The sequence below is a fragment of the Ambystoma mexicanum genome, chromosome 3q, assembly GCF_040938575.1.
Source record: "Ambystoma mexicanum isolate Mex_15411 chromosome 3q, UKY_AmexF1_1, whole genome shotgun sequence".
Taxonomy (NCBI): domain Eukaryota; kingdom Metazoa; phylum Chordata; class Amphibia; order Caudata; family Ambystomatidae; genus Ambystoma; species Ambystoma mexicanum.
In genome coordinates, this window is record NC_090926.1 from 728,291,207 (window position 1) to 728,316,811 (window position 25,605).

A 25,605-nucleotide genomic window follows, 5' to 3' on the forward strand; every position below is an offset into this window, starting at 1 on the left:
TTCAGAAGCTTGTTACCCGCGATCTTGAACGGATCAACTACAGAACTCCACCATACAAAAATCTTAAACCGCATGAAATGAGATTGATTAAAGATTTGTACAGCGATACACGAATCACAATTCGACCAGCTGACAAGGGGGGTGCCCTTGTGATTCTCAATACTGTGGATTATGATGCCGAATGTTATAGGCAACTTCAGGATGATACTACATACGCCAGAATAGATCATGATCCCACTGTCTCTATCAGAAATAACTTGGCTATCTTGCTTGATTAAGCATTGGAACTGGAATGGATTAATGAACATACACGCAAGTTTCTCCTCAACAACCACCCACGAGTTCCCAACTTCTACACACTTCCAAAAATCCACAAAGATCTCAGAAAACCCCCTGGCAGACCCATAGTCGCAGGGATGGACAGTCTCAACCAACCCTTAGGAATCTACATTGATTTTTTCCTTCAACCGCTGATACAGAAAACCTCGACCTACACCAGAGACACTACCCATTTTCTGCAAAAACTGAATTCAATCAACCCACAAGAGAACCAATTGATGTTCACCATAGACGTCAAAAGTTTGTACACCTCCATTCCACACGACCTCGGCATTGAAGCCGTTGAATGGCTGTTACTTCAATCACCGGATGTACGCGCACAAAAATAATTTATCCTAGCTTTGTTTCAATTCATCTCTGAAAATTCCTATTTTCAATACTGCAATACGTTTTATTTACAAACTTCAGGCACCTCTATGGGTGCCACCATGGCACAAGCTTACGCCAACTGTTTCATGTTTAAATATGAGATGGATCACATACTGACCAAACAAGAATGGAAGAAGGACATCCACATGTGGACCCGTTATATCGACGATATCTTCGGTGTATGGACAGGCACTGAGCAACAATTCGATGAGTTCCATGAATACATCAATAGCATTGACCCACGGATACAGTTTACCAGAGAATCATCACGCGGGAAAATTACATTTCTTGATGTGCAAATTACAGTGAAAGATATGACCTACAAGACTACATTATTCCGGAAACCAACCAATCGTAATAATCTTCTCCACAGGCTGAGTTTCCATCAACCCAGCCTTCTCAGGAATCTACCATTCAGCCAACTACTACAAGTAAAAAGGATTGTTAGTGACCCTGAAGACTGCATTGCACAACAACTGGTAATGAAAGAGAAATTTCTTCAGAGAGGCTACCGCCAGGAGGAACTGGATCTTGCTGCTAATAGAATCAATAGCCTCGATCGGGACACCCTACTCTCTGCTTCAAAGAAACCGGTTAGAGAATTGAAATCACTGGTGTATGTGTCGTAATTTTCAAATCAAATTAACAAAATCAAGAACACAATCAAGAAACATTGGAACATTTTTAAGAACAACACAAGAGTCCAGGATCTATTTAGTGAACCACCAGTATTTGCCTTCCAGAGGAGCAGGAATCTTAGGGATGAACTTGTCCAGACAAGGTTACCTCCAACCAGAATGTCCACACAGCGCATGGGTACATTCCCCTTCCTCCATTGCATTAACTGCAACTCGGTAATCAAAGGAAACGTTATCTTTCACCCACGAACAGGCAAAAAGATTTTTCTAAAAACATTTGGTACCTGTGACAGCACCAACATCATTTACGGCATTAAATGCCCATGTGGAAAATATTACGTGCGCCAATCCACCAGAGCTGCAAAGATCCGATGGAACAAACACCGATCCTGCATCCGAACTTCCAATCCAAACTCTGCTGTGGCACGACATTGGGCCACGAATAACCATAATTTGTCACAGATCAAATTCCTGGTGTTAGAGGTTCTAACCAGAAACAATCCCCACAAGGACTTGGGCCTATGTCTTAATCGTAGAGAAACATTCTGGATCGATAAACTCTGTAGTTTGGTCCCCCATGGTTTGAACGAAGAGATAAATTACCATTGTTTTATTTGAATCCATTTCTGCATGCTTATTGTGCTGGCTGTTGATGTTCCTGTTGTGCTCATACCAATACTGACCAATATGTTTAAAACGTTTAAGACATCATGCATCACTAGGATTGCTTGTGATCTTTGTATTCTCCTCGTCCAACCTCCCGGACCTTGGTCTGGGACCCAAGGTGCTGCCTCCTGTGGGCAACACCACTTTGGACGAGGATATGCCTAATGAATTCTGTCTGTTGACCTTTCTTTACTTTTCATGACTGCGCATATTTGTACCAGCCTTGCCTATGCACTAATTTTCAACATAGTGCATCCCGCTAAAACTTGTATTTTGCATTTTGTATTTTGTTTTGTTTTCTGCTTTACTTCCAATATTCTAGATACATCCACACTTGTCTGTTTATTTCATCACCCATGTTCATCATACTTGAGTGTTTTTTCTATTTCTATGAAAATCTCCACATTTTAGGTTCTAGCTAAATTTGATTTTTAGGATGCATTTCACCCTAGCATGCCTCTAAATTGGTTAATTTGTGTAATGTTGCAGGTCCACACCTGTAATGCAGCGCGATCCGCGAACATCGGCCACTTAATGGCGCTCGTGAGTCACGTGTGCTATAACACGAGCGGTCGTCCAGACAACCGCCTAAACACTGCTCAGTGGAATTTAAGCACGGCGGCTACACACAAGAGCTTTTCTGTGCTCCAGATGCGTTAAGGTACGCGACTTTCTCGCTGCGATTTTCGGTAGCATTTCCATTTCACTCTGCCTTTATCACAGATCCTGTCAGACACGCTGACATTCTGAACCCGACCTTTGTTTCCAAACAGATTTCACTCTGAAACACGTACGTGTTAACATTCTGGCTGCCTGCTGCATGCCGCACCGCTGCACCCTACTGTGGGCAGCTTTAACGCTTGTCAGCTCCCATACAAATCTTCCAAGGTAAAACCAGTTGTTGTTCTGATTCTCATTTTGTATTTGGTTACCATTAATCCACTTACTATGTTACATTTTTGTTTTTCTCTATTTTAAGAACATGTGTGGACTTGCTACTGATTGGTATGTTTTCATTATTTATATCACTGTTTGTATTGTGTGTATTACAATCGGCATATTATTTTTTCAATGTTGAATTACATAGACTTGCCCTGATGAAGGAAAAATGTTCCCAAATGCATTGGCTTTAGTCTGAAATATAAATGGGTTGCGGCAAATGCTCCCTCACTAAGGAAATATTAGTGACAGCTTTATTCTTCCGATAAAATACTATATGAAAATCAACTGACAATCTCATCTTTATTATTTACCAACCTTGAAGTACTCCTGTGATACCCTGATAAGAACTATATTTTTGAAAGTCTTGATTGAATGCCCGGATCCGGGCCCTTTTTGAGAGCGGTTGTGTGACCTTGTATTCTTACTTGGTCTTTAGCTGTTGGCGTTATTTTTTTTAAACAGACGCCATGTTGGATTCGTGGACAGCATCTATTGTCCAAGGACATCGCAGAAAAACATATTAAAAAACACATTTCACTTGTCAAACGAATGAAACAATCTCTGGGGAGGTGATGGGTGATGAGGATGGGATGGGATATGGCCATAAAAAGCCAAAAAAACAGAGTTTTTTTCATCTCTGAAGTCCAAAGTCCGAGAGTCTCCAAAGTTGATGTTCAGGAACAGCCCTGTGATGTTCGCGAACATCTCTGATGTTCGCGGACATCCAAAAATATATCTGCATTACAGGGTTGGTGAAAAACACTTTTTGGAAGGCTTCTGTCTTTGGCACCACTCAACAAAAATGCATGAAATTCTACAATATCATGTTGGACCGGACCTTGAATGCTTATGCATAGTTTGGTGCTGTTTCGCCATGAGAGAGAAAAATTAGAGGGTAGGTGGGCAAACTATTTGGAAGACTTGTAAATTTGGTGCTGTTTGACGAATATGCACAACAATTTGCATATTAGAATTAGAACTAGATTTGAATGTTCGGTGGGATTTTGTCAAGAGGGGACAAAATTAGAGGTGGGTCTCAACATTTTTAGGTGGATTACAACTTTGTTGCCATTTGATGAATGTGCATAAATGATTTCAGAAAGATTACAGATCCAACCCAACCTTGAATGTTTGTGTGAATTTTGTCAAGTGGGGGTTAAGTTATATGTTATATTATGTTATGTTACTTGGCATTTATATAGCGCCTTATGTATCATTGGTATGATCTCAAAGCGCTGGTAGGTTGAACGCCCTAGGGAACCACAGTTCAGTCAGTAGAGAGAGAGAGTGTGGTATGGTGCGTGGGCGCACCGGATATGTGTGCAGCTGGTGTGGTTGTTGCATGACAGCTGCTTCTTAGTGTTAGGTGTGGTGCTGAGGAAATCAGTTGGATGTATTTAGTCTGGAGGGTGGACACCCAGACTGAGTTCTGGCTGCATTAGACCTGGGGAGACGCTTAAGCTAGCCGGAATGTGCTCAGCTAGCTGTGTTTTATTAGGATGATGTGGAGTTTGTGGGGTCATGTAATTATGAGAACAGCTAGACCGAATGTGTCATAGTACAGCTGTGTTCTAGTTGAATGATGGTGTATAGGGGAGAGTAAGCGTAGCAGTGTGATATGGTGGTTATCAGTAAAGCGCCTGCGATCAAGCACGAGAGCAGGACAAGAGGCGTGCATTAGGCACAATTTCAAGTTTAACAAAACCACAGTTAAGCTATTAGGCACGATTTCTAGATTCAGCATTTAGCACACAATGATATTAGGCATACTTTCTAAATTCAAACTTTGGCAGAGTGATGCTATTAGGCACACTTTCTGAATTCAGCTATACCACAGTGACGCTATTAGGCACACTTTCTAAGTTCAAACTTTGGCAGAGTGACGCTATTAGGCACACTTTATGAATTCAACTATACCACAGTGACGCTATTAGGCACACTTTCTAAGTTCAAACTTTGGTAAATTTGGTCATGGAGAATGGACTATAATTGTGCTTTCTGCAAATGGTTTGTTGTGTGGTTTTCCCTTTACCCATAAAGGTTTGTTCCTCAACCGGCAATGGCCACTCATAACAGGTTTTGTCATCCATGGTCCAATAACAACACTGGCATTTGTTTCATGGGACTCAAACTTGTTTCACCCTGGTCAACCGTAGTTCAAGTCAGGAGAGAGAGAGAGAGAGTGTGTTGTATGGTGCATGGGCGCACCAGATATGTGTGCAGCTTGTGTGGTTTTTGCATGATAGCTGCTTCTTACCGGTAGGTGTGGTGCTGAGAAAATCAGTTGGATGTGTTCAGTCTGATGGGTGTACACTCAGACTGAGTTCTGGCTCCGTTAGGCCTGAGGAGAGGCCTAAACAAGCTGGTATGTGCTCAGCTAGCTGTGTTTTATTAGGATGATGAGGTGTTCGTGGGGTCATGTTAGTATGAGAACAGCTAGGCCGAATGTGTCACTGTATAGCTGTGTTCTAGTTGAATGATGGTGTATAGGAGACAGTGAGTGTAGTGGTGTGATATGGTGGTTATCAGTAAAGTGCTTGCGACCAAGCACAAGAGCAGGACTTTGGGTGTACATAACCGCATACGTATATAAAGTTTCATCCACCCCATCCTTTCCATGCACCCCATTCTTTCCATCCACTCCATCCTTTCCATCCACTCCATCTGTTCCATCCACTCCATACTTTATATCCATTCCATCTGTTCCATCTATTTGATCCTTTCCATCCACTCCATCTATTCATCTATTCTCTCCATTCCATCAACTCCATCTGTTCCATCTGTTCTATCCATTCCATCCACTCCATCTGTTCCATCGTTCTATCCATTCCATCCCCTTCATCCATTCTTTCTTTTCCATCCTTCCTATCCTTTCCTTCGTTTTCCATCTTTTCCACCCACTCTAACCCGTTTCATCCACTCCCTCCGGTTCCACCCACCCCATCCTTTCCATCCACTCCATCTGTTTCATCCACTCCATCCTTTCCATCCACTCCATCTGTTCCATCAATTCCATCCACTCCATCTGTTCTATCTGTTCTATCCATTCCATCCACTCCATTTGTTCCATCTGTTCTATCCATTCCATCTTTTCCATCCTTTCTATTCTTTCCTTCTTTTTCCATCTTTTCCACCCACTCCACCCACTGTAACCCGTTCCATCCACTCCGTCCGATTCCATTCACTCCGTCCGTTCCATTTCTCTTCAGCTATTCCATCTACTCCATCCTACTTCTATCTAATTCAACTTTAGCACACTGATGCTATTAGGCACAATCAATGAAGATGGAAGACTTTCTACATTCAACTTTAGCACAGTGACGATATTAGACACAGTCAATGAAGATGGGAACACTTTCTACATTCAACTTTAGCACAGTGGCGTTATTAGGTACATTCAATGAAGGTGGGAACACTTTCTAAATTCAACTATAGTACAGTGACGCTATTAGGCAGAGTCAATGAAGATGGGTACACTTTCTAAATTCAACTTTAGCACAGTGACGCTGTTAGGCACACTTTCTAGGTTTGAACCTTAACACAGTGACGCTATTAGGCACACTCAATGAAGATGGGAACACTTTCTAAATTCAACTTTAACCCAGTGACGCTATTAGGCACATTCAGTGAGGATGGGAAAACTTTCTAAATTTAACTTTAGCACAATGATGCTATTAGGCAAATTCAATGAAGATGGGAATACTTTCTAAATTCAACTTTAACACAGTGACGCTATTAGGCACACTCAATGAAGATGGGAACACTTTCTAAATTCAACTTTATCACAGTAACACTATTAGGCACACTCAATGTTGTTGGGAACACTTTCTAAATTCAACTTTAACACAGTGACGCTATGATGCACATTTCTGATTCAACTTTAGCACAGAGACGCTATTAGGGACTGTAGGATTATTTAACGTGTTTTTGGAGTGCAGCACCACTGCATGAGATCAATGTATTGCTATAATGCGATACAAGCAATTGCACCATTTTTTTTTTTGTTCACCTGAAATGCCTCTGTTGCAGGAGACGCATTTGAGGATTAATGAACTAATATAATTAACAGTACTAACATGATCCTAACTTCTTAATAATATAATGTGTTCTCAGTGCAAAATGAGGCAGGCTGAAAGTCATTTTAAACGTGCACTTGGATTCATTTTTTTTCTCTGTTCACTGTGTTAGCTGGATGCAAAATCTGCATGCCAGGAAATGAACTGTATAAGCCAAGCCATTGTTTAAAGGAGGAGGGTATGACATGATAGAAGTTTATTGAGTGCACGTCACCGTAGGGGCTGTAACAGAGGTTTCCTAAAGAATCTCGGGGAGAGAGAAAGGCAGTGGACATTTTTACACAGCTTGGGTGAGAAGCCTGAGGGGAGTTGCTGTGGGGCTGCCTGATTGAGGGGCGTCATTCCAGTGTACTGCTGACTTTCACAGGCTGGAGATTCCAGTCAATTGGCACCGGTTTGAGGACCAAAGAGTGCAGATTGGAACTGCATGTCCTCGCCGGGTGTTACAAAGGGAAGTCCGGAGCCATTTGAAGAAGGCGACTTGTCCAGGGAGTTCGCGTGCTGATCTGCTACAATTTTGCTGGTAATGATCTTACACAAAGTGAGAATGCGGTGTGTGAATGAAAGCTATTTCAGTCACGCAGCGTAGCGATAGCTGTGTTCTAATGTTGCTATTCAGAAATGCAAGTCAACTGATGCACTGTTCTTTTTATTGTTGCGAAGAATCTAATGAAATGCCATGTATTTTGCAATTGCTTCTCTTATGTTTATTCTAGAAAAGACTGCCTCGCAAAACTGGTAATGTATGATTTTGAAATTAAATTGATGTAAATCACAATCCGTGTAAAGGCTTCTATTTGCTTCTGTTTTTCTCTGGTACAGTTAGCCCATATCACCTGATAAAAGGGGAGGTTATTAGGTAATATATGTTAAGCATCCCATGTGGAAAAAGTTATGTTATGAGTAATTATAAATAGCTGTGTGCGTGGTTCCACTCAGTGTATGTGTGTGTGACTTCTGAGTGGAACACAATCTGATAGTCTGTTGGACGTACATGAGTCAGCAGAGAAAGAGGCCTCTGGAAATAGTTTCACTAATGTAAATAAATTAGTGATTATACCACATGTTATTGTGAATACTTTATGGAAGCATAGCTCACTGGTGTAGATAAATCAGTGATAACAGCCATATGTGGCACTCCACATGAAAATGTGGTGTTCTTGAATAACGTAGAAGCCTGAGGCCTCTAGAGATCCCAAGAACAGTCTAAACAAAAGAAAGGGGTTTTGTATGTTGGGGCCACAAATAAAACAAAGAAATTATGCTCATCACTATGCCACAACGAAATGCATGTCAACTAAATGTATCTGCGTACTGAAATAATGCATAGCCACGATACCACAATAATACCAAACCCAATCTGAATGCAAGGAGTGATTGTTGCTAAATTACTTTTATTCTTGGTGGTAAGAAAATACCGCTAGGCCCCAAATCTACACAAAATACCCTACAGGACACTCAATGAAGATGGGAACATATTCTAAATTCAACTTTACCACAGTGACACTATTAGGCAAACTCAATGAAGATGGGAACACTTTCTAAATTCAACTTTAGCATAGTGACGTTATTAGGCACATTCAATGTTGTTGGGAACACTTTCTAAATTCAACTTTAACACAGTGACGCTATGAGGCACATTTCTGATTCAACTTTAGCACAGTGACGCTATTAGGGACACTCAATGAAGATGGGAACACTTTCTAAGTTCAACTTTAGCACAGTGACGCTATTAGGCACACTCAGTGTTAATGTTGTTAATGTTAAAGGATATTTGTACCACGCACTATCACCACTGGAGTGGTCCCCTGGCGCTCTGGCGGCTCTGAAAAAGGGGAGGGGGTGAGTTAGTGGGAATAAACTGGAAAAGTGCAAGAGAGCAGTGATGCGCTGTTTGCAGCCTCAGCCCGTTGAGTCCATGGACTGGGCTTGGGGTGTTTTACAGTCGGTAGTCGTTGTGTGCTGTTGTGCGAGTCTATGTGTGGTTTGTTTTGTTGTTGCAGTGTAGTGAAGTTGGTGTGGATTGTTGTGTTGTAGGCTTGTAGTTGTGTTTTGGTTAGAGTTTGAGAGGTGTATGCAGAGGGGTGAAATTGTTAGTGGATCGGTTAGTCGGCATTGCTGTCCTTGCAATTATGTCTAGGTGTAATGCTTGCTATCATTCATTATTCCATCTGAGTGTGGCACTTGCTAATCTTCAATATCCTATCTAGATGTGAGGCAGGCTAGTGATTACGATTCCATCTGCGTGTGGCACTTAGTAACATTCACACTTTCATTTAAGTGTGGTGCATGCTAACATTCACATTAATATATCTATCTAGATGCGATGCAGGCTAAACTAGAGAAATTGTTTAGCAGAACTAACTACCGGGAATCTATTTAGCAGAACTACAAACCAAGGAGGTCCATCGCCTATACAGTAGCAACATGGGTTGGTACAGATCTGGCTGTCACCACCCTTTAGTCTTTGCCACAGCAATTTGACCCAACAAAACACAAGGAAAACCTTAGCCTAACAGCCCAAAGGCAAAGGAAGATAGCACCTCCACGACAGGCACTGGAAGGTCAATAGTAAAGCGCACACACACTCAAACACCACTATGCCAACTCTTTCTTTGCACCAATAAACTGAATGCAGCTATACCCCTTTGTTAATTCACCCTAGCTGAACACATACTTCTACACCTCCACTATCACCTCAACAGTCTTTATAATGCAGCTATACCCCTCGAAATCACCCTAATTGCACGCAATCTCATTCACATACTCCACAGCCACCAGAATGCAGATACCCGTAAGGAAATATGATGGGATTTTATTGCCAACATTTAGTAGACAGCAGAGAAATACAGCCAGGCCCAGTGTAAGGACGTATATGGGATTTTATTTCCAGCATACCATATACAGCAGAGAAATACAGCCAGGCCCAGGTTTTCAAACTGCAGGCATTACTTCAGTAACAGCCAGTAACAGCCAGCAGGCAAGTTTTCCAAATACCTACTAAAAAAAAAACATTTTAGCATGGTGCACTGCCAGGTTAAAATAAGGAGGTTCACAATTTTATATTGGATGTTTCATGTGTGAAAACTGCATTAGAATACATAACTGATTAACCTTGTACTAACCTTACTAAAGTACTAATTTCAACTTCTCTAACATTATAATGCAGTTTTCTGTGCACAATTAAATACAGTCCATGTTGTGGGTGCACTGTTTGAAATTCATTTTTCATGAGGAAGTGCACACTAGCGTTTTCTTCATCTTGTGGAGAAAAGAAATATGTAAAATGCAGGAAATGAGAAGAAACAGTTGCTTTGCAAATGAAGTCTTCATTGTCTTGAAAAATGAAGGCTGGCACAGGGCACATTCTTGTTGTTCTGATTGGTAGGGATTGTAGGTGGATAAGCCACGTCAACAGAGGGCTGAGTTAGAGTTTTCTTAAGAAATGAAGAGAAGGCAGTTGGCAGTTCGTGCTGGGACCAGGAGACGGACGGTGCCATATCTGTTGAACTCCAAGTGGGTTAAGCACTGGCTATGAGCATAATCAGCTGGCAGCTCCCCACACATACGAGGGAGTTTGGCACGGAGTCTGGGTCTGCGAAGACAGCAAGGTCGTGCAGGGACTTCAGATTTCACTTGCCTTGGTAAGATAAGTGCCAAGTGAGGAAAAAATTGAATGATGTATGTGTGTTGCTAGAATGTATTGACAGTGCAGGGAGGTTAGAAAAAAGTGCATGTTTATTTTTCTCTCTATGTTCAAGGTGTGAGAACATACATTCGTGTTTGCAAAATACCTGCTTGTTTCTGTTTTTCTTTTATATCTTGCAGGTGATGCTGTAAATATCATGTGGTAAGATGTTTTGTGTAATTGCTATGTAATATAGAGTGCAGATCAAAAAAAATTAGACTTTGGTGTCATTCATGCATCTGTGAGTCATTTATATAGGGGAAACCCAGAGGTGATGTTTATATCAGAGATATAGTGCATTTACCAATTTACCACTGTAGTTTAAATAGCAAACAAGAGAAAGTGTAAGTATCTGCAAGGTAGGAAGGTGTGTGTGTCAGTGTAATGAGTGGTTCCTTCCTTGCATGCTGAAAGGAAGGGGCATACACATATATTACTGGATGTACATAAGCCAGCAATATCAGCCACAAACCATAGGTGGCAGTCTGAATAAACTCATTGGGTTCTCTGAAGTGTCGTAAGCCTGGAGTTCTCTACAGGTGACTAAAATACATTCTAATAGAAAGGAAGGATTTGTTTTATGATGGGGTTGTAGTATAAAAAAAAACATGCTCACCACTGTACCACAGGAATAAGATAATTTTTAAAATACCACAAAGTAAGATACCACTAACATTACCACCAATACAAGCTAACAATATGTAGTCACCAAAATAAGGTAATACCAAACCCACTCTAAATGTAAGGCCAGTTTACCACCAATTTACCACTAACATTTTACAGTAAGAAAAATACCACCAAATCCCGAATTTACTCCAATAAGACAAAATCTCTTACAGAAATGGTGTATTGGCCGGAAAAGTAGACTGTCGAGCATCTACTGGGCGTGGCAAGTGAGTTCCACACTACCATACGTGCATTAAAGAGAATTTATTTTGTGAGAGCAGTCTGACACTGAAAGTGAATCTCAAAATGTCTCAAATTGATGCCACATTCCCATAGTTGGTGAAATATCTGGAGGCAAAATTATATGCACATGGAACATGGTCATCAAATAATGCCACAGAGCGGCATGACCGTATCTATGGGGAATTTCAGAAAGAACCATCGGACAACATTTTTGAAGAACGTAGCATAATTGAGGTCTGTCTTATGAGATTATTAAATGCTGCTGATAAACCTGCAGAGAAAGATTGTCTGATACGGCTATGTGCCAAAACATGGTTCATTTTAAATAGGTCCAGCGAATGCAAGAAAATGATGCCAAACTATTAGCAGGCTAAAAGTTCAATTAGATGGAGCTAGTGAACAGGAGAAAAAGTTAAGAGCAGAACTGGAGGTATGTCAAAAGGACATGCAGTCAAAGTGTAAAGAATTTGACACTCAATTGTCTCAAAGGAAAAAACTATTTGTGGACAGTGAGCAAGAATTAAAACACCTGAAAGGATTGCTAGGTCACATTAGACAAGATAAGGATGAGGCTATTTTGGAAATACAAATTTTACAAAAAGAAAATCTAGAGAAAGAAGGTGAGCTTCAGAATGTTGAACAAGAGATAGCTAAAATGTTTCAAGAAAGAGACAAGCGAGACAAAGGGCCTCATTACGAGGTTGGCGGAATGGGTTTACCAGCACCGGTAATGGTGCCGTGCCGGTAAACCCATTCCGCCCTATTACGAGGTTCCCTTGCGGGACCCACTCAGAACGTCTGGTCGGACCAGACGTCCTTTGCGGGTCCCGTAAGGGGGACCAGGGTGCTAATAACGAGGAATGGGAATGGGTTTTTTGAATGAGGAATTACCGGGTACTCCAAGGTTGGAATGACCCGGTAATTCCTCATTCAAGGAACCCAGACCCGGACACGATTCTGGAGGCAGCCATGGCGCTAATAGCACCATGGCTACCTCCAAACTCGTAATGAGGCCCAAAGAGTTTAATGAATGTCAAATGCAAATGAATGATATGCAAAATGTGATTAATAAGATGGGTGATGAAAACAATTACTTACGTAAGGAGGCAGATCAACTCCTTAAAAAGTGCAAGGATTTGGAACAGCAGATATGCACTTTCAGCTCCCAGGACAGGCAACAAGGCACCACGGGATTGAGGTGAATTGCATTTCTACACAGGGAAATAGTGCCCCAGTGGCTATACCGGTGCCTGAGCTTGGTTGCAGTGCCTTTGGGGGGTTTCACACACCCATTGGGGGTTGTCACCAATCCCATACACCTGAGACAAGGGTTGAACCACAAAGTAGTGCAATCCTAAACATAGTGCCAAGTAGTCCTATCAAGATAATGAAATCAATCAATTCTCTGATCAAACCATTCAAAAAGGGAGGGGAGTGTTGTATAGAGGACCACTTAGAAGCGGTGCACAATATATTTAAAGCCCTCCGCATATCTAAGTAACAATATAGACAATACTTTCACTTAACTCTGGATGCTCCCACAGTGAGCATCATCAGAGGATTAAATGAACAGCAGAACATGACATGGCAGAATTTGAAAAAGAGATTAGACTTCATTTTTCTCCATTCCAGTCATTACAAAAGGCAAACAAAGTTGCATACACGATTACAGCTAGGCCAAATATGTCTCCTTGCCGATTTCTGCAAGACTTAAAAAGGGCTTTTTCTCATTTTGATGTATATTTTGATCCCAATTCCAATGAGTTTAAAACTGCCTATTTTTATGGTTTGCAGAAAGACATTATATCACACTTAATCTGTGAATTTGATCGTGAGAAGTCACTTGAATGGATTGTGCACCAAAGTACAAAACTATATGAAGTGCTCTACTGTCAGGGTAGAGAGATTGATAAAATGAAAGATACAAGATCAAATTCTAAAGAGTCCTCGCCAACAGTAATGGTGATCAGGTCAGCTAAAATGTCACTTGAGTCCACTCAAAGTCCAGGTGAAAATAATGTGACACCCAAACAGAGGGGTACTCCACAGAGGTTGCCAACCTCTGCACCAATGTTTCAGTCACATGATCCTAGTAATAGGGAGAGTTACATTATCCCTAGGTACTTTGGAGACAGGCCCCGGGCAGGATACTGATCCGACATGTCAGGCATGAACAATAATCAGAGACAAAACCAAGATCAAAGAAGTAATGCTCCCTACCAGACATTGGGGACACAGTGCAGATTTGACCCCAACACCATGATATGTGGTAATCAGGACAGACCCCGGTATGTGGATCGATTTACTGAAAATGGGATTCAGCATAGGGGACAATACTCACAAAATGAGAGACAGGACATGAGGCAGAATATGAATTATGCTCCACATCAATACAATCAATCAACGCCACCAGCGGATTACAACCAAGGAATAGGTACACCCCGCTCCCCGAACCACATGAATCAAGAGTTCAGAAACAACTCAAATAGGAATCACTCTCCTGAGAGATACCAGAATAGATTTAACCAGGGGGAAAATAACCAATATCGGCATAGGCTGCAAAGAGAATATTCTAGAGAGATGGAAAGATTCCAGTCTCTCGAGGCCCAAGTAAAAATGTTGGCTGAACAAATAGGAAAACTTTGTACGGTTCAAAAACAGTCATCAAAGGAAGGGGCAGAAGGTCATAGTAGCGCCCTGGTGGCTTCTGATAATAAGTGACTAAATATTCATGACACCTGCAAATTTAAAAAGACAGATTTCCCTGATCCTGTTTAGCATAATGAAAATACCTGCAAATGAACATGAGGCAGAAATTACAAATACATCTAAAAAAGAGATTTGGTTTAACCTGGAGTTGAATCAAAAATATTTGTACAAATGAAAAAGGAAAACGAGAAAAACATGAAATTCCAAAGGAACAAAGAGACAGATTTAAGAAAGACAACTCATGCATGGATAAAATAATTGATCAGTGAGTAGGTGTGGATGTTAAAACGCCCACCTTAGACAATCAAGATGCTAATGAAATAGAGGCAGGAAGAATAGGTCCTAAAAACGAGGGTACAGATCAATCACCTGAAGAGTTCTTTGAGCCACAGATCTGTGAGGAAAATAAAAATACTGGCATCATGCCAAATATCCACAAATGCCCAGAATTCGAAAACTACAACTTATCAGGTGATGTTTATACCCATATTCAGTTGGGGAATTGTAGTATGGACTCTGATGATCCCCGGATGGAAGGGCGAACGGTGGCCACGCTCCAAAGGACCTCTGAATATGGGGAGATGAGTAAGATTTCTCAAATGGAAATGGACAGAAAGGAGGGAAAGATGTCCTTTCATTTACCAATGTGCTTAGCCAAGAGTGAGAATGGTCTGAGAAAAGTGAATCCTGAAATCAGTAAGAATTCACACTTTTTGTGTGAAGAAGTTGAAGACAGATATTATGCTCCCATTACTGTGGAAGAGAGGTGCAATACATTTGCCATGATTGACACAGGCGCACAGGCCTCTATTATGTCCAAAGAATTGGTAAAAAGTATCAATGAAGGGAGATCTCCACAGAGTCAGATCAAAGTGAGACAGAGTGAAGGCCCGGTACATAACTTTAACGGTGAGGAGGTGCCTATCGAGGGTGTCACTGAAGTTGACATAAAGATAGGAAAACACAGAATGAAACAGGAAGTATTGATCACATCTATTTGTGAAATTCCATTCTTGATGGGAACAGATTGCCTGAAAAGATTGTCTCCTCTCATTGATGGGATAAATGGGGTTCTGTGGTCTTTAACCAAAAAACCATTAAGGTCTAAGAAAATAAAGTCACAAAACAGCAGTGTAAATGAATGTCATTCTGTTGCCAAATCGCATTATGATGCAGTGGAGGTGTACCTACAGAATAACTGTGTGCCTAGCGTCACCGTTATTTTGATGTGTCAGGACAAAATGCAAAATGAAAGAGAAAAACAATCTGTGCAGATTTATTTGGACCCTAGGAAGAAATGGCAAACTGAAATAGATGAACACACATTGTGCTTCTATTTAAAAGAGAAGAAGTGCAAACATAACTCCATTCCTAAAGCAGATACAGAAAAACACATCACTACCCTTGCCGAAATATATATGGAGGATGAGCAGCCATGGATTCACATTGGTATAAATGGCCATTCTAAAATAATAAAAGCCACTTTGGCGCTTGAACAGGAAAGGAGTTTTGTTAATGAGAAACTACTGCAGAAAATAATGGGAAGGGAGGAGATCCCGAAATTTAGAATAAAAAACCAATACATCTCTGGTTTAAACAATCCAGATTTTGAAAATCGAATTGCAGGAAGGTGCATGCTAAAGCTTAATGTTGGACAAAAAACCAACTACCACAATGGCCCTCATTACAACTCAGGCGTTAAGGGTTAACGCCACCGTTAACCCTTAACGCCTGATACTGATTTTAACGCCTGCTTTTAGCAGGCGTTAAAATCCATGGCGCTAACCCGCCATGGTGCTAATTACGCCGCCGTAATTTACGGCGGCGTAATTAGCACCTTCCCCACTCCCATTATGCCCTATGGGGCAAAAATGGGAATGGGGAAGGGAAAATGGGAAATGGGGATTTACCGCCCCACTCACCTTGGAATGGGGCGGTAAATCCGCCATCCACCATGGTGTAAACAGAGTTTACACCATAGTGGTAAAGTTGGTGCACTTAGCACCAAGGTCGTAATGACCTCCAATGTGTGGATAGTGAGTGGAACACAAAATGATTTTTATTTGGGCAATGATATCATGTACAGGATGTGCATGGTGTTAGATTTCCTTAACCAAAAAATATGGTCCCGGCTAGGCGGGCCTGCGCCCGAATTTGAAGACGAACGAAAGGCTTATCATTGTGCACAATTGGTACCATATGTAATTCAATTACAGGTGAAGAAGGATATTACTATTCCTGCATTCACCAAGCAGGTCTCTATAACATTAAAGTGCAAGAATGGACAGCAAATGAAGGATTCTGACGCATTTGTGTGCTTGAATGAAGAATATGAAACAGCAAGGGCTGAATCATGAATATACCCCATTGATAGATGTTGGGGAGGGGTCTGTCAAAATTATGGTGGATAATAAAGGATGTCAAGATATTCATTTAGAAGAGAATTCCTTACTAGGAATGGCCATACCAAAATCACATTATACTGCAGATTTCAATAACATGGTGATTGGAAATATCCCTGAGAGATATGTAGATGCACAGGGTGGGTTGCCAGAGTATCTGGATTCTCAACCCAAAGTTATCTTCAAGATTCAATATGTATACCCTTATGATTGCAATGAGACAGTGTGTTGTCACCAGGAGAATTGTATAGTATTTGAATTAAATGAAAATGATACAGAAAATCAGCACATTGAAATGGAGGCTGATATGCCAAAATATTTAAAAGTGGCAGCTTTGCAGAGATACAGCCACACAATGGGAAGAAAGCACAGAGGTTCCTCCATTGGAGGATTTCACAGAATTTTCAAAAATGGTAGAGGAGCAGATTCTGTTAGCAGATGCCTGTGATAGCGAAGAGTATAAGAATGAATTGAGAAAAATATTTATGGAATGTAAGGAAGTTTTTGCCAAAGACGCATATGATTGCGGCCTAACTGATTTACATGTTGCCACATTACCAGAGGGGTGTGGTAGAAATACAGTATTCGTGCGCCAATATCGATTGCCACTTGCATGCTTAGAGTCATTGGCAGAGATAATTAAAAACTTGGAGTCTAGGGGAATTATCAGACCCATTCATAGTACCTCCAACACTCCTATTTTGGGTGTATTAAAGCCAAATGGTCAATGGCGTCTGTGTGCAGACCTGAGGGAATTAAATAAAAGAGTGCCAGTGTCTAGATGGTCGCTACCATTCATTGATCAAGGTCTTGCTCAGGTGCATGGGTCAAAGGTATTTACCACATTAGATCTCACATCTGGGTAATGGTGTGTGCCATTGGCAGAGGACATTCAGAATTTATTTGCATTTTCACTTGATAAAACGCAATATGCTTGGTCTAGAACTTCATTTGGGTTTGTCAATAGTGGGAGCGAATTTGGCATATTTTTGAGAAAGGCTATGCCAGATGCAGCGGAAAGAGGGACCATAGTTTATATAGATGATGACCTGATAAAAAATGAAAACTTAAAAAGCCATTTTGATTAAATTAGACATGTACTTGACCAATTGCAAAAGGCGAGTGCCAAAGTACCTTTACAGAAAGCCCAATGGTGCAAGAAAAAGGTGAGTTTCCTAGGCCATGAAATAACTGAACATGGGTTAAATCCACAAAAGAAAAAGTTGGAGGCCATACAGAAATTGAAAGATCCTGTAAACATAAAAGGTTTAAAAAGCTTATTAGGAATGACAGGATATAACAGGAAATATATTGAAAATGATGGTGAAATCACTCAACCATTGACTAAACTATTGAAGCTGAATACGCCCTGGAAATGGGAAAAGGAGCAATCTGAGGCAGTTGCTAAAATGAAAGAATGCTTCATAAAGGCACCATGCCTGGCATATCCCATAAAGAACAGAGATTTCTTTATAGAAATAGGATTCACTGAGAATTGTATGTCAGCAGTGTTATCTCATAAACATGATTTGAACCATAAAGCTATTTTTTTTATGCAAGTAAGGCATTTTCTCAGGTTGAAATAACATTCAATGAATGTGAAAAGGCTATTCTGACCACTGTGTGGGCGTTGCAACATTTTCGTCCCATTGTTCAAGGGGAGAAAGTAATCATTGAGACAAATCATCAACCTTTGCAGTTTTTACAGAGTAAAATGATTAGATCAGGCAATCTAGCACAGTCCAGAATTACTTCATGGACATTGGCATTGTAGGGCTTTCCTGTGGAAGTAAGATATGGCCAAAATAAAAAGAGCCCAATTGCTCAAGGGTTAGCAGATTTACGTGCCTGTGCAGCTGAATGTGTATCAGATGAAGTAGAGGTGGAGTCCAGTTTGCAGGAATTTGAACAATCACAACACAAAGCATTTGATGAAAATACATGCAAGAATTTACCAACTGTATATGTTGATGGATGTGCTTTTCACATTGAAAATTACAGCAATAAACAGTTGGGGTCAGGGATAGGAAATGGCTGGTTGATATTTGAGGATGGATATTCCTAGTATCGGAATGAGAATTGGGTCTTGAAGTAGCCAGGTAGCAGAGTTAGCAGTCATTTATAAAGCAATTACTACTGCGGTTGATAACAAATTCATTGAAATTGTCCTATTGACTGGTGTCCGGTCAAAGGTTTGAATACAAAAGGTTTGAATGCAATAGGGTCGAGTCAATAGGACCGAAAACAAAAGGTTCACATTGTTTTTTTAATTATATATATTTTTTGGGTTTCTGTATAGGTAAAGAAAGTGGTTTTTACTACAAAAACAGGGGTTGAGGGGTGGGCCACCCCAAAAAAAATTTTAAAAAAGAATTTGAACCTTTTGTTTTCGGTCCTTTTGATTTGACCCTATTGTATTTTGAACCTTTTGATTTGAACCTTTGACCTATAACCCTAGTGACTGACTCGGATTATGCACAAAATAGCTTTGTAGAATATTTGCCTGGCTGGAAAGCAAGATGCATGCTCACATACAACAAAAAGCCCCTCAGACATGGGAAAATGATACAAGCTATAGACAAATTACTGTCAGGGAATGATTTAACAGTATAATGGAGGAAATTTCATGGACATTTGAAAACACCAGGAGAGGATAAGGAGGGAAATGATAAAGCAGATCAATTGGCCAAGATTGGGGCTGTTATGGGAGAGTTGTTACCCATTGAACACTTAATTGGTGAAATACAAATAAATTCAGTTACACGCTCTAAAGCTCCAAAATAAGTTGAACAACCCGTAGTGCAATGGCGTTATGATACACCAGATCAATATCTGATTAAGACATAAAAAGATGATCCAATATTGGGGATCTATTATAATTCTTTGATGGACCCCAAACAAAATCATTTAACTGAAAATGATTGTACAGGAAAAGAAGAGTTCAGAGTGTTATTAAAGAATAAAACATGGATTAGACAACAGGATGGACTGAAGATCAGGGAATCCATAACAGGACAGATACAGTGGGTGGTACCTCTTTCATTCAGAGGGCTAATATTACACCATGCATATGATGAAATAACTGCAGGACACAGAGGTTCACAAAAGACTTTAGAGATACTGAAAGATTATGCTTACTGGCCACACATGTCCCAAGATGTGGAATTATATACCAGGGGGTGCCTGGTATGTTCACAATTTAAACCTGCTTTACCAATGCATTGAGCTCCATTCATGAAAAGAGGTTTAACTCTTCCATGTTCAGATTTGTAAATTGACTATCTAGGGCCTGTAAAGAGATTGAGTAGAGTAAACCGGTATCTTTTGACAGTGGTTTGTTTGATGTTGAAATGGGTAGACTGTATTCCTGCACCAGATTGTAGTGCGCAAACAGCAGCTATATTGCTAGTAAATCATATATTTTCAAGATTTGGATTACCACAAAGAATAGAGTCAGACAGAGGAAGTCATTTCCCAAGCACTTTAATGAGCAAGGTGTGGCAGATATTGAGGGTAAAGGGGAAATTACATATTGCATATCGGCCCGGAAAAGTTGAACGTTGCAACAGGTCTGTCGTGGAGATATTAAAGAAGTTTGTAGCGGAGGCAGGTTCTAGTTGGGATTTACGATTACCTCTGGTATTGAAGGCCATTAGATCGACTCCGGCTAAAGCGACAGGTATCAGTCCTCATGAGGTGTTAATAGGAAGGAAAATGGTACTGCCACAGCATTTATTATATAGAACACATGAGTAGACACTTGTGAGTGCATCTACAGTTCACGAATATGTGGAAGAATTGAGGAAGCATTTACAATAGGCATTTGCATTTGTGCAGCGAAATTTAGAAAGAGCTGCTGATAGTGCAAAGTCATATTATGACAAAAAAACATCTGTGAAAGAGTATAAAGTAGGTGATCGGGTATATAAGTTTCATTTTGGAAAAAGTAAACATAAAAATTCAAAATTCCTGGCGGCATGGCAAGGTCCATTTGAGATAGTGGATAAAGTGTCCCCGGTAGTCTATTAGATATTAAAGAGAGAGGGTGAAATGGTGACGGAACAATTTGTTCATGTTAACCAAATTAAGCCCTGTCATCTTAAACACAAAATCAGGAGACTTGTGCAGGTAAGGACAGGTTAAGTGTACTGATTACATTGAAAAGTAAAAAATGCAGTGACTATTTCATAATTTCTCTCACCATGATAAAATTCGATATATAGTTTAGTGTGATAATAAATACAAATGAAAGTACCACATTTGGGAAAAGTGCGGTAATATACATTGATGGAAGGTGCTAAATCATGTTAACTTACTATGGTACAATGTGCTAAAATGTTCTGCATGAAAATTGTTATGATGTATAAAATGTGAAATGTATATGTTATTGTTTTCTCTCTAAAATGTGCTTATTTGCAGATATTCAGGAGAGTAAATCATAATGATTTGGGGCCACATTTTGTTTTTGGCAAATTAATAGAAAGGGTGAAATTGGTATTGTGCTATGTACTTGATCTGTTCCTTTTCTATTTGATTTAGAATGAAATAACTAACCGATTGGTTGGGATCAGAGGTCGCAGGACCGGAGGACGCGAGAGATGATGGAGTCCTGGAGTCCATGGGATGAAGCCCAAGTAAAGCATCCGGACCGAAGTATGGAGGTGAAGACAAAGAGACTGGGATTCCAAAAAAGATGAATTCTATGGGAAAACACTCAGGAGCGCCAGGATGAAACAATTACACCGAATGATATAATGGAAGTTTGGTGATCAGGAAAACACAGAGGTGTGGTCATGAAGATGGTGAATGCCATCAAGGGAACAGTAGTGAGTTGAACTTACTTATGCAGCGTTCCTGATGAAGCGTGGTATTATCCTATGTGACAGACAATGGGAGTAATTGAGACTCACAAGTTTGTAATTTTATTTATTTGTTTTAGTTAGTCATGTTGGTCATTTATTTTATCTGTTTATTGATTTTATTATTTTGTTGTCATATATGAAATGTTGATTTCACACATATATAAAGACTATGATTGAAAATACATTCAAACATACGTGGACACTTCGGTTGGAAACATACGCGTACAATATTTCGTTATACATGCACATGCACATGTGTATGAGGACTCATGGGCCCATTTGGGATCTGTTTTACTTTTGTTATGATTAAGCAGTGGTGTTTATGAAGTGTTTAAATGTTCATTTTATTAAGTTGTAATTATTGCAATTGTGATTCATATGATGGAAAAAGAGATATGATCATTTTAAAAGGTTTCCTCCAATTATGGGTTTGTTAGCCAGAATTGTCAGAAAAAAGAGGGAATATGTAAGGAAATATGATGGGATTTTATTGCTAGCATACCGTATACAGCAGAGAAATACAGCCAGGCACAGTTTTTCAAACTGCAAGCATTACCCGGTAACAGCCAGTAACATCCTGCAGGCAAGTTTTCAGAATACTTAGTAAAAAAATAAAAACGTTTTAGCATGTTGCACTGCCAGGTTAAAATAAGGAGGTGCTCCATTTTATATTGGATGTTTCATGTGTGAAAACTGCATTAGAATACATAACTGATTAACCTTGTACTAACCTTCCTAAAGTACTAATTTCAACTTCTCCAACATTATAATGCAGTCTTCTGTGCACAATGAAATACAGTCCATGTTTTGGGTGCACTGTTTGAAATTCATTTTTCATAAGGAAGTGCACACTAGCGTTTTCTTCATCTTGTCGAGAACAGAAATATGTAAAATGCAGGAAATGAGAAGAAACAGTTGCTTTGCAGATGAAGTCTTCATTGTCTTGAAAAATGAAGGCTGGCACAGGGCACATTCTTGTTGTTCTGATTGGTAGGGATTGTAGGTGGATAAGCCACGTCAACAGAGGGCTGAGTTAGAGTTTTCTTGAGAAATGAAGAGAAGGGAGTTGGCAGTTCGTACTGGGACCAGGAGACGGACGGTGCCATATATATTGAACTCCAAGTGGGTTGAGCGCTGGCTATGAGCATAATCAGCTGGCAGCTCCCCACACATACGAGGGAGTTTGGCACGGAGTCTGGGTCTGCGAAGACAGCGAGGTTGGCCGGGGACTTCAGATTTCACTCTCCTCGGTAAGATTAGTGCCAAGTGAGAAAAAATAGAATGATGTACGTGTGTTGCTACAATTTATTGGCAGTGCAGGGAGGTTAGAAAAACATTGTATGTTTATTTTTCTCTCTATGTAAAAGGTGGGAGAACATAAATTTGTGTTTGAAAAATACCTGCTTGTTTCTGTTTTTCTTTTATATCTTGCAGGTGATGCTGTAATATCATGTGGTAAGATGTTTCGCGATTTGTAATTGCCAAGTAATATAGAGTGCAGATTAAAAAAAATGAGACTTTGGTGTCAGTCATGCATCTGTGAGTCATTTATATAGGGGAAACCCAGAGGTGATGTTTATATCAGAGATATAGTGCATTTACCAATTTACCACTGTAGTTAAAATAGCAAACAAGAGAAAGTGTAAGTATCTGCAAGGTAGGAAAGTGTGTGTGTAAGTGTAATGAGTGGTTCCTTTCTTGCATGCTGAAAGGAAGGGGCATACACATAGATTACTGGATAATCCAGTAATATCAGCCACAAACCATAAGTGGCGGTCTGAATAAACTCATTGGGTTCTCTGAAGTGTCATAAGTCTGGGAGTTCTCTACAGGCGACTAAAATACATTCTAATAGAAAGGAAGGGTTTGTTTTATGATGGGGAAATTAGGCCGCGAGTCATGCTATTGTGGCAATTGGTTATTTATAACGCGCTTAATACCCAGAGGTTTCTAAGCACGGACCCGGGGAATCAAACTTGTGTTGCTCCGTGTCGTCTTGCTTCCAAGGTGAGAGCGTTGCCCCTGAGCTATCCTCCCGGTCATAAAGATTTTGCAAAACTATGGATTAGTGCATTCAGGAGCACATATGCGAGCATGCCGAGCTCATCAATAGGACACTGTCTAGAGCACCCCCACCCATTTCTTGGTAACTAGAGGCAAAGTGTTGGAATGATATGTGTTTGTTATTGGATGACGTTTGTTTGGTTCTCCCCATTACATGACTTCATTGCGTACACTTGGCTCGAGTTATCACTCTTTCCTTCAGCATGTCTACCAAGATTGGCCGCTAATCAAACCATGGCACATACAGTGCCAGACTTACCCAGTCTGCTGCCTTAAACATATCACTTGCTGGCTGCAATATCACTGTTTATTGCCTCTATTTATTTTTATTTCTGTTCTTTTCTGCTCTGCACTTTCTACTCTCTCCCTTCAATGCACCTTTCCCGTTTCCCTTTCCTATGCACTTGCGCGTTCTCAATGTCACTGGGCCTAGTAAGATAGTTTTTGTTCTCCCCGGTTACCCTCCCTTGTCTTGTCATGCTCTGAAACACTTGTGTACGAGTGCAATATAAATAAATTATCATATCATATACAGCAGTTCCTTTTCATGCACCAATGCCAAATCAGTGGTGCAGTTTGGAATAGTGTAGCGCAGACAAATTTCCTGGACCATGTTATCCAGAGACCGTTCCCTTTGGAGCGTGTCTGTGGGTACCTGGACGCATCGTCTCGGCATTGGGCGTGTTAGGGAGAATTCTCTTTTCTGTGTTCATTCCCTTCAACCTCAGAGACCCCCAGCTTCTTTTGCTGGATTTAGGATTTTTTAATTTTAACCCTGGAGTAAGAGACATTTTTCCTCACTCTCATATGTTTTGACCCGATTTCGATTATGTGTTTTCACTGTTTTTGGAGTTTAACAAACTCCATAGGAGTCTGCTTTTTGTATGGTGACACAGCACCTTCAGTGTAGTGTCACAGAGAAATCCTTTAGATTTCTCATAAGGTTTAAATACCTTTTCTTGTGTGAACTACAGTTCCCAAGAATAGTAAAGTGAAATTGACTTTACTTACCTTTTCTCTTTGTAGGTCTATAACACCACATCTAATGTGGCATGCTGGGGGTGGGGAGCGTTACCTAGTAGCCCCTTATCTTACATTCTCATGTAACATTTTTATGTTACCCTCACTACTCTAAATGACTGGTGGTAGTGGTTTAATTTTGTCAAAATGGCCCCCTGACTTCTCTTTTCGCCATTTTCTGTTTGTGAGGTATTTCTCGGGTTTTACTCTGTGCGTCGAAATAAAGGCCAGCCCTTTGTCTTGCCTTTGGCAGACTTCAGCCCTGAACTCCACCTCTGGCTCCAGTGTGTCTGGAAGGCAATACCACCCTCTGTCCAATCCAAGAAGAGAGCTCATATCCAAGCCCATGTCGCTGCGGCATCTAAAAACTCAGATGAACTCTTTAAAATCTGCAAGGAACTGGTCAATCCTGCTGCAGTCTCTACCTCTCCTGTCCCTTCCCAGGCCCTCTGTACGGAACTGGCCTCTCACTTCATCTCTAAAACTCAGGACATTCTGTCCTCACTCTCTTCCTATCCCCTCATTCCCTCTACTCCCTGATATTCCTCTAGCCCCTCTGCAGCCACCTCTCCTCCCTCCGTCTGCCATTCCCCTGTTTTCTGCAGAAGAGGTTTCTCGACAAGTCCGATCTATGAAAGTCTTGTCTAAACAGGTTCACCTCTGTTCCTCCAAAACGATCAAGGACCATATTGGCTCGCTGGCTCCTGCCCTGGCTGATTTCTGCAATCACTCCTTTGCCACTGGAATCTTCCCATCCCCCCTGAAGCACTCCCTTGTGCACCCTCTTCTTTAGAAACCCTCTGCCGACCCCTCCTGCCTGGCTAACTATCGCCCAATCTCTATCACTCCCTTCCTGGGCAAGCTCCTGGAGAAACTGGCCATCTCCCAGCTTAATCTCCACACTGAATCTGTTGGTTGTCT